General features: G+C 33.2%; 1 pseudogene; it reads right to left on the reverse strand.

The window, feature by feature from the left end:
- Nucleotides 1-4,627: 4,627 nt before the first annotated feature.
- Nucleotides 4,628-5,806, reverse strand: LOC146906034 (F-box/kelch-repeat protein At3g23880-like; annotated as a pseudogene).
- Between the last annotated feature and the right edge of the window lie 5,041 nt (nucleotides 5,807-10,847).

A 10,847-nucleotide genomic window follows, 5' to 3' on the forward strand; every position in this document is an offset into this window, starting at 1 on the left:
TCCCCCATTTCTATTGTCTTCCTTCATGTCGTGAAAATGCAACTTCTATCAGCTTCAGCCTCGGCACCGTGAGAGAAATGAAAAACAACATATTTGTGATATGACGAATTCTCCATAGTCGACTTATAAGACACCGGCGGTTCCAATGACTTCCATTTGTTTCGGCCTTTTGAATCAATTTGAAAACTGCATCATGTTTTTGAAATAAAAAAAAATGAATTGCCGGCATATGCGCGTGTAGCTTTGAGCACAACAGTAATGGCGTAAAATAGATTGGGGGAGAAGAGGTGGAATAAAAGATAAATAAATTAAAATTGCAATTAAATTGTTAAATTACATAATTGCCCTTCAGCTTATTTGTTTTTGAAAAGGAGAAATAGGAGTTCTTTGTCCAAACTTTAAAGGTGTTCAATGCTAAAACACACCTTCACAAAAGTGAGTGGGTGTGTTATAGCATTCCCCTATATATATATATATATATATATATATATGTGTGTGTGAGGAATGCTAAGCACAGTTGCTTGAGCACTCTCTCTTGCACACTCCCATTATCATTGGTCCACGTCGCTAGTATTGATAATTCTTGAAACTGGCAACCGGTTCCATTAAAAAATCAAATGTCTTGTTTCACATAAAAAAAATATCAAAAGTCTTTAATCTTTTTTAATAAAAATGGGAAAAACAACTAATCAGTACTCATTCATAGTTACAATTCAGCGCAAAGCCTTCTAAATCATCAAGTACAGCAAAAATCAATGGACTTTTCGATGGCGAAGCCGCCGGTGGCGGCGGCATGTTCCACGGCAACGACAGAGGCTTGCTTCCTCCAGCGACAATAACTAATGATTGATTTCGCCCCATAGGAACTGGATCGAGAGAGATCGAGACAGATATTGCCGGCGAGAACCCTCCAGCGACGGTGGTGAGCATGATATTGCCGGCGTAGTTGTGGTAAGACAACAAGTGTTGGTGATGGAAATCTGCATCTTGTTTGGGTTTCATGTGAATCTGATAAACGATCTTAAAAATGGGTGTGAATTTATAAAAAATTATTGAAATGAAATTAAGAAATTTATGGAATTGGAAAACAAGGTTGTTGGAATTGGTGATGGTTCCAGAAAATGAAGGAATCGGTGATCGTTCCAGAAAATGAAGGAGGAGTGATTTTTTTTTTGTCTAATTTAGAATATAAAAAAAAGGTGTGTGTTAATCCAAACCTGTAGAGCAGGTTAGCAGATAATGGGTTTTAAAAAAATGATGACATGGACCAATGGTTAAGAGAGTGTTTAAGAGAGAGTGTGAAAGAGATTGTCAATAACATTCCTTATATATATATATATATATATATATATTCTTCACGAGTACTGGTACTTTTCTTAGGAGAATCATTTAAATTTAATTGTTTATCTATTAAAATTATATTTTCATTTTAATACTTGTATTTATTTGGCATAATATTTAAGAAAAACAACAAAATTATATTAATTATTGACAACCGGTTCGAACCCGGTACAACCCTGGTTGAACTTTTAAACCTCGAATCCCTATCTACACCGGTTTAATGTTCGGTCCAATTTTAATTACATATAGGGTTAATAGAGCATTACACTACTGTATACAAAACATTTTTGGTTTTGGCTCCTGTAAAAAAATAAAAATAAAATTCCATCTTTGTAAAAAAAATTGTTTTGAAATACCCTTCTAGACCATATGACTGTGCATTTTCGCTGATGTGGCACGATGACTCGCCTTTTTCTGATGACGTGGCGCTAGGGGGGTATTCCGAAACAATTTTTTTTTACAAGGACCGAATCTAAAAATAATAATTTACAAGGGGCAAAACCAAAAGTGGCCTATATTATAAGGTGTAAAGGCCTATTAACCCTTACATATTTTTTTTTTTTGGGTGATGCCCGGGGTTTGAACCACGGACTTTGCATATTTTATGCATTGTCCTTACCAACTGAGCTAAGTTCACAAGGACTATTAACCCTCACATATATTAAGACCGTTTTGTGCCGACTATTTCTCCTTTCAATTCTATCGTATATTTGTTGTAAGGTTAGATATGTTTTTGTTGCCTATAAAACTTTTTATTTTAATCTTTCTAAAAAAAATTTCAATTTTTAGTCCGCAAAAGTTTTTCATATTCATTTTTTGTCTTTCATTTTAAGTAAACTCACATGTAGAATTCATATTTTGAAATAAAATTTTGTAGAAAAGTTTATAATATTATAAATATCTCTCCAAAAGAAATTAGAATTTTTAACAAAACATGAATTAAATATGAATTTTATATTTTTGGTAAAAATTTATATTTAATTCATGATTTGGTAAAAAAATTCTAATTTTTTTGAGAGATTTTTATAATACTTATACACATTTCTGCACAATTTAATTAAAAAATAAAAAGATTGCATATGAGTTGACTTAAAAATAGGGACCAACAGTGGTGATTGAAAATATTATAGCGACTAAAAGTCGAAGAAATTTTTTAAAGGGATTAAAACGAAAAATTGATATATTTATAAGGACCAAAAACATATTAACCATTTGTTATATTGTTGGTATCATTGAAAAAGATAAGTATAATTTGTTACAATATGAAAGTGCAAAATATCTATTATCTATACATATAACTAGTGTAATTACCCGGCGTTGTTCGCGTTAAACATATAATTAAGGATAACTAAAATTGTGTATGCATGGTATTCACGCCCTATAGAAAATAGAATTAAAGATTACATATTGTCTCGGTTTAATTTTGTAAGGAACTCGATAGGGTCTTTTTATTTGTTGAGGACTAGTTTGAGCCCTACAGAATTTGTCAAGGACCATAATGGGTCTTCACCCTTAATTTTTTAAGTCATAGAATATTTACACTGCCACCGGTTTTTCAGCCAACTTCCTTAAACAGTGCTTTATGGGACTATTTAACATTGAGATGGTAGGTTCAAAAATGTTTATGACATCAAACATGATTACTTACATATATTTCTTTTACTAATCTCTCTTGGGGAACCTGTGTATGGCACATAAGGTGAGTTCTCTCCCCCCAACCGTATTTTTTTCATATGCATGAGTCAAAAAACGAACCCCTTACTACATGCTTAAGGGGATTAATTAGTCACTTGGACCAATGCATTGTTGTTCACATTTTCTTATTCTTATTCTATAATATTCAAGCAATAACTTTACAAATAAGTATCTCATCAACAATATTATAAATCAAGTAATTGATCAATTTTGTTTCAAATCGAGATTGAATAACACACATATGAACCCTAATTTTGATAGCGATGAATTATGACATACCTACTTAACATTAAACATCCACATAAACACTTTTTAACTTAGTTTGATAGAAATAGGATAATAGTGCATATATTTTGACTTAAAGGACAAATTTATAAAAAAAAAAAAAAAAAGTTAACAGCTAACTTGTTATAATCATTTAACATAGAGAACCATAATATAATATTTGGCCAAAATAATACATTTTATGATGATTTTTTCTATTTTCTTAAAGTTAAATTTATGGACAAATTTAGAATTTGAAATTCCTTATGTCCTATTCAATATAAGTCAATATAATGTAAAAGAGTGTTAGACATGCAACGACGTTATACAAAATACTAAATTCAACCCCGACTCGTTGCATGGACAATATGAATAATTGCATCTTATAAAAATTATTCCTATGAGCTTTTCCAAAATGAACAATATTCTATCATCAATGGTTAATAAACTTATTTTTAACCTCAAAATGCAAAGCTATTTCTAGTAGCTTTTTCACAAATTTCACAATGAGCTGAAAGAAAGTAGGATCTGTACTGGATTTGGATACATTCCTCCCACATGATCACTAATGCTAAACTCACTAAGTATGTCTCCAAATCCAGTATAGGAGCCTTACATTATGCAATTCTCAATAAGTACACAACCAAACTTGTGCATTCATGCTACATGTAAGGATAGTTATATACAATATAACACCTTGTCTAGAAACCATATACACACATGACGAAATATATTTTTTTTTTTGAAGAATACGAAACTTTCTTTTATTATCAATTAAGATTATTATTTTACAGTTTAGTAAAAGTATCACCAAGACATATTGATATCATACTCACTCAGTACTGTGAAACTTAACCATATATTGATATCATACTCAAATGGTCATGGAAAGACTATACTCAACTCACTCATATAAAGCAAATAAGTTGCTACAAATATTCCAATATAATTGCTACAAACTAATTAAAACGCTAATAGACATCAAGAGGACCAATAATGTCTTGTATAAAACAATAATACCATAACTAATGATAATGTAGCTGCAATAAGCCTCCTTCATTCTACCATCTTGACATGCAACATCAATAATGTTGGATTTGCTTGAAGTTGACTTTGTAGATCTATAACTCCAAAAGCATTCTTGGTTGGCAAGAGAATAACACATAGTTACAGAAATGAGTACTAAACTTGGAATTCAGGTCAGACAATTGATTCATCATATGATATTTACAACAAATTTTGAAGTAAAGTAAATAAACACAAAACCGAAACAAGAGTATGTGAATCAACACAAATTCAAATAAGAATATCACGATATAAGGACTTACTAACAAATTGAAACCAAGCTTTCAACATAATTGTTTATAGAGAACCAACGTATGTTTTCGTGTACTCTAGCTTTCGCTACCCAATTATTTCTCCAATTGTAGAAAATTGCTCGGTTTTTTGGGTCGTCGTGTGCAAATACCAATGTATCATCATTCTCATAAAGGTTGAAACACGAGAAACCAGATTTGAAGTTCATCTTAAAATTGCGATAGCTAAATTTAAGGAATTGGGTCCATGACTTTTCATCTCCAAATTTTGTCATCTTCCATATAACAAAATCAATTTTCTTTAAATCATGGTAAAAACAAAGGGAATCCATCAAGAAACAAACACCAGGCGGTACATCTTGTAACGACGTATTTGGAGTACTTGGAGGAGGCAGCAATTGTGTGTGTGTCTCTGTAGCTAGATCAAGCGAAATAATCACATATTTTGCATGATTACCGTCGTCAATAATAACTGCCAACCAATTAACAGTGCAATTTAAATGTACACCACGGAACTCCCTGTTATCATAAGAAAAGTGAAGAACCCTTGCAGGGAAACTTTGAACATTTCGCCAAATATTATTTCCGAAAGTAAGAACTCGCACCCTCGTTGTCAAGTGACTACAATATTGTAAGGCCACAACCTTATAAGCGTCACTTGAATTATCATAACCCATTGTAAACGTCCAAAATTTCAATGGATACATGACATCATCATGAAAATACCCTAATTTATCAGATATTTTTCTGGTGGCAGGATTCCAGAAACGGAACCACATCTCAGCGGGAGAATAACCGAGCAAGCAGACCAATCCATTGCAGGAACCAACAACATGACGACAGTCCTTGTCGATTAGTTGATAGTAAGGATCCTCAGGAGGGGTGAACGAACGGTTTTCAAGTAAATCACCAACGGAAAAAGGTATGAAACTGTAATCACCTTTCTGATAGGAAGCGTGAGTGACTACATAAGAGTGTGAGTGTCGTGCAGATCGATGAAGGTGGATTTTTGCGAATTTAGAATCAGATATTAGAGTGTTCCATGACTTACTAACACACTTCAACTTCATCAATGGTTTCACCGAAAGCCAGGATAGGATTTCAAAGATAAGGTCGTCCGGGAGGATTGCTGAATGAGAGGGATTGGATTGACGGCTACGACGCCGCGACTTTGGTGGTTCGGTTTTCATGACAGCCGCAGAGATATACGATTGGAACCCTAACGTGTTGGGAGAAAATATTTGATTCTTCAGCAAAGTACAAAAAGGTGAAGTACTTTTAAAAGATCGTATATGATTTTATTTTAGCAATTATAATTTTGGTAAAAATCAGACCCTATATAATAATAAAATATAGGGAAATGTTTTTTTTTTTTTTAAGGAAAAATACAGGGAAATGTTAACAAATGTCCCAGGGCACTCTTTAAAACCTTTAAAATGTAACTTTTTTTGTAAATTTATTTAATCAATGCATTGTAAATTGAAACATTTAACTTAGGCATGGCAACAAAACCCATACCTGCGGTTATCCGCCCGAACCAAACCCAATTTGACGGGTTTTCCCCGTTTTGACTGGGTTTGGGTATGGGTATGGGTTTTCCCCGATTTCAAAAAACGGGTATGGGACGGGTAACGGGTATATAGGTACCCACACCCAAACCCATCCCAAATGTAAAAAATTACTTTATGATGATATGTCATGTTATTTTGTTTGATAATTGTCATTTCAATAAAAACTACCGTTGATATTTAAAGGATCAATTGAATCAATCTGTCTAACAAATGTTAAAATGGGCGTATTGTTGGATAATGTATTACAACGTTGCTTTTGGGGATGGAAAAAAAACTTATATTTTTTATTAAAAAATTATTCAATGCGGGGACGGGGATGGGGCGGGGATACCCGAACCCGTCGGGGACGGGGATGAGATTCAATTTCTCATCCCCGTTGGGTATGGGTAGGGTAACGGGTAAGTATATTCAAATCGGGTATGGGGACGGGGAAGGTAAAACCCGTCCCCACCCCGCCCCATTGCCATGCCTAATTTAACTTGTTTTTATGGAATAATTTCTCTTTTTAAAATTTTTAAAAAGTGTCCTACAAACATTCGTTAACAAGAACCTAAAATATAACATTACTACCTGTAAAAAAAAAAAAAAAACATTATATAAGTGTTGGCGAAGCCCTTAATATGACCCCAAATGAAAAGGACCATGGAAGGACATCAATAAATAACTTGCTACAACCAGTCACTTTTAGTTAATTATTGTTGGGGCTTATGGTGTAAATAATATAAAAAAAAATTGAAGGTTACGTGTGTCAGCTTTTTATTATACCTTTCGGTCCAAATATTCTTCCATTGTCACAAGACCAAATCAATAGTATTTGGAGACACACACATGAAAAGATGGTCCTTAAAATATTCAATCATTTTTTTTATTATCAATTTCCTCTTTACTATTAAAAAAATATTTCTTTATGTGTATGTGACCAAACACTTTTTATTTGGTCATGTGACCATATTAGAATTTCTCTTCTTCTACCTCACATACCGGAAAAATCAATCTACAATTAAACTCAAATCTAATTCCTTTCTAGTTGAAATTTTCAGTTGCTCTTTTAGTATCTTGAATCTTTCTGCAAACAATATAATCGGAAGCATTTTTGTACCTGCAAAAGTATAATAATAAAATATAGGGTTTACAATGTTTATGTGATGCCTTGAAAATGATCTCAATAGGGGTATTTATAACCCTTCGTGGGTTTGTATTTTGGTGACTTAAGCCCCAAGCAGCTTGGACCCTAAGTCACTCTGGAGCATTCTAGATGTTTCTAGAAGCTTGTCAAGACGACGCCCTTAGGGAGACGCACCTACGAAAAATAGTTTATGAAAAATAATTTATGTAAATAAATAAGCTTTTATTTTAATTTATTAGCTCTCACTAACGAAAATCATATCCTCATAAATTGTTTTTTCATAAACTACCTTAAAAACTTATAAATAATACATAAAGACTTATTTATTTGCATAAGCTGTTCTATATAAGCTCTAAAATAAGCTAATCCAAACGGCCCCCTTAACTTTTCTCGGGTAGATTTCATTATTGTCTGTGTACTTATTTCTTCACTTGAAGTGCTTACTTCTTGTTGTGTCAGTTTCTTTTGTACATTTTTTGTTTTGTTTTGGGTCTCTGCTCAATTGGTAGCTGATGGTGGTATGTCAATTAATGTCTTAGTAGGGATGGCAAAGCAGGCCGGCCCGCCCCATTTAGGCATGTCCCGTCTAACCCCGCTAAAAACGAGATGAGACGAGTCAAATTTTGTGACTGAGTCCAAAATCTCACCCCTCCCCGTTTAGTGGCGGGCTTGCGAGTTTGCGGGCCGGCCCGCCAAAACAAAAACTTTTTATTTTTTATTTTTTTTACAACTTAATTGTTACAAAAAAAAAACTATGTTGCTTTTATCGTAAAAAAATATAAAAGAATAGGTAGCAAGTAAATTTGTGAAAAACAAGATAATTATCGAATTGTCGAATTTAACATCATAACTAATAGCAAAATAAGGTAAATGCGCAACATAAAACAAATAATAAAATAAATCCAACAACCAAATTATAAAATACGTTTCAAAATAAATAAACTCAACGACCAAAATAAATCCAAAAGCATAAAATAAGTCTCAAAATATATCTAGCAACCCAAAAAAATCAAAAAACATAAAATAAGACTTAAAATAACAAATTGAAACACGAGTTAAGCGGGCCGCCCTGCCACGGCCCATGCACGTCCCATTTCCAACGAGTTAAGCGGGCCGGCCCGCCCCGCCCCGTATTTTAACGAGGCGAGACAAGCCGAGCCAACTATAGAAAGCGAGTTCAAAACTTCGACTCAGCCCGCCAAAAATAGCGGGCCAAACGGGCCGGCCCGGCGGGTCAGACCCGTTTTGCCATCCCTATGTCTTAGTGTCCTAGTTTAGTTTTTAGTATAGTCTTAGCGTGTTTCAATTGATATATGTTAGTGATACATCAATTGGTATATTTAAAGTTAGAGTTTAATCTAACATTACATGTCTCAATTGGTATTTGTTAGTGATACATCAATTAGTGTCTTCGCGGTCCCAAATTAATATAGCTTTATAGTGTCTCAATTGACACCCGATCGTGCTATAATAATTGGTGTCCTAAGTCTTAGTATTATCAAGTATCTTCCTAGATTCATTTCATAAGTATAAGCCTATTTTCTCTCTTTTTATTAGCCTATTTTCTTAGCTTTTGGTATCAACATTTTCTTTCCTTGGCTTTAGATTCCTCTGTTTCTTTTTTTTTTTTTTTGGTATCAACTATTTTTCTCATTTCACATTGTTTATTTTGGATATCAACTCAATGATATAATATTTCTCATCTGACATTGTTTATTATCAAGTGTAATAAGTTGGAGGAGCTTGGAGCATGAATGGATTATGGGTTTTATTTTGGATATTTTGAATGTAAGATGAGATAGAATACAGAGAAATCTATTAATGTACTTATATTTTATTTTATTTACTTTCAGGTGGCCTTAGCGAAGACAATTTTAGTGATCGTTTTGATTTTTCATGAAGTTTTTGAAACTTTCATTACATGGTTTCTATCGTTGAAGCCAATAATAATTTATGTATGATGGTTGGAGTAGATCATATGTTGCTGTTGTTTTTGGATTTCCAAACTGTTGTATTTGGATTTTCAAATTCTATTATCTACCGAAGTTGTTACTAGGTTGAGTCACGTACAGGTCGCTCTCTTTAAGACGTTTCGTGGCACTGCCCAAAATTGTGCAAGACAGACTATCAACCACACCGCATCCAGGATAAAACAAGTCCAGCTACAACTGTGCGATTAACTACTGCACTATAGAAAACCGTTCGAGAATTACACCTTCGAATAAGGTAGTAAGACCACTCTTTAATACTGAAACCACTTTCATATGGTATTGTTACCACTCTGTTATGGTACTAAGACCACTCAAATATGGTGTTTCCACCATTCTAACTTTAATTTCTCCAAAATATCAATATGGCTCTACGACCACTCAGATATGGTGATACCACCATTTCCACTTTTTAATTTCTCCTCAAATAGAAAAATATTGAAAGAATATTTATATACCGTTAAGATCATTATTAATTTCGACGGGACATTATTATTCCAAAAGGGACTATGATCTTAATAGTACTCTTTATTTCGAAGGGACTATGAACTTAAGACCATTCTTAATTCCAAAAGGACATTAAACCGAAAAGGGACTATGGTCTTAAGAACACTCTTAATTCCGAAGGGACAGAAAAAGGAGATGAAGAGAAGAAAGACTCGTCAACACAAGTCAAGAAAGGGAGAAGACAAAAAGAGTTCCCGACAACTCAATGAAACTCTTTGGTGTCATTTTTGAACTAGGTGAGCTCTCCTTTTATAGGGAGAGATTGTAACTAATTTGGAGAAACTTAAGAATTAAGTAAACTTAAAAATTAAGCAACCCACATATCAATTCAAGTAACAAACTAATCGGATAAGTTCAAAAAGAAACAAACCCACAAGATTAGCTGAAACAAACTAATGAAGGAAAGATAGGAAATTCAGTTGGATTTTCAATCTTATCACAACAAACATAACCTAAAATTATGGGAAGTGATATCCATGAATAAAGAATAATAATAATTATTATTTTCATTCCTTCAAAAAATAATTATTATTTTCATCATTATCAGGTATTTAAAATTAAATACCACAATTTAGACACTACTAATGTGTGTGTTCTATTTTATGTGAAACCCCCACACTCTATTTTTTCAATTCACACAATACTAGATAAAAGTTTAATAACTTGGTGTTTAATCTTCCAACCTTCCAATTTCTTTCCATCTTCACACCATTGTTCCAACAATCCCCCCACTTGAATTTAAAAAATGGTTTCAATAATAACGTCAAAACGTTTCTATAAGGTTGCTAATAAACAAAGGTGTCGGATACAACTTGAACTTTTGCATAGCGGATAATATTCCGATTTACAAGAGTTGCTTACAACATTGAACTCTATCTCAGACATAGAACCCGCACACAAACCTTTTCATAAGGTGTATTCTAAAAGCCCATGTGTTTATGGCCATGCACGTGTATCCTGTAACAGCCCGATTTTTCGCTAGATTTATTTTATTATTTATTTATGTGTGTTATATGTGCTCATATGTGATTAATTGCCT

The sequence above is a fragment of the Medicago sativa genome, chromosome 7, assembly GCF_051527215.1.
Source record: "Medicago sativa cultivar Bolivia chromosome 7, Bolivia_mono, whole genome shotgun sequence".
Taxonomy (NCBI): domain Eukaryota; kingdom Viridiplantae; phylum Streptophyta; class Magnoliopsida; order Fabales; family Fabaceae; genus Medicago; species Medicago sativa.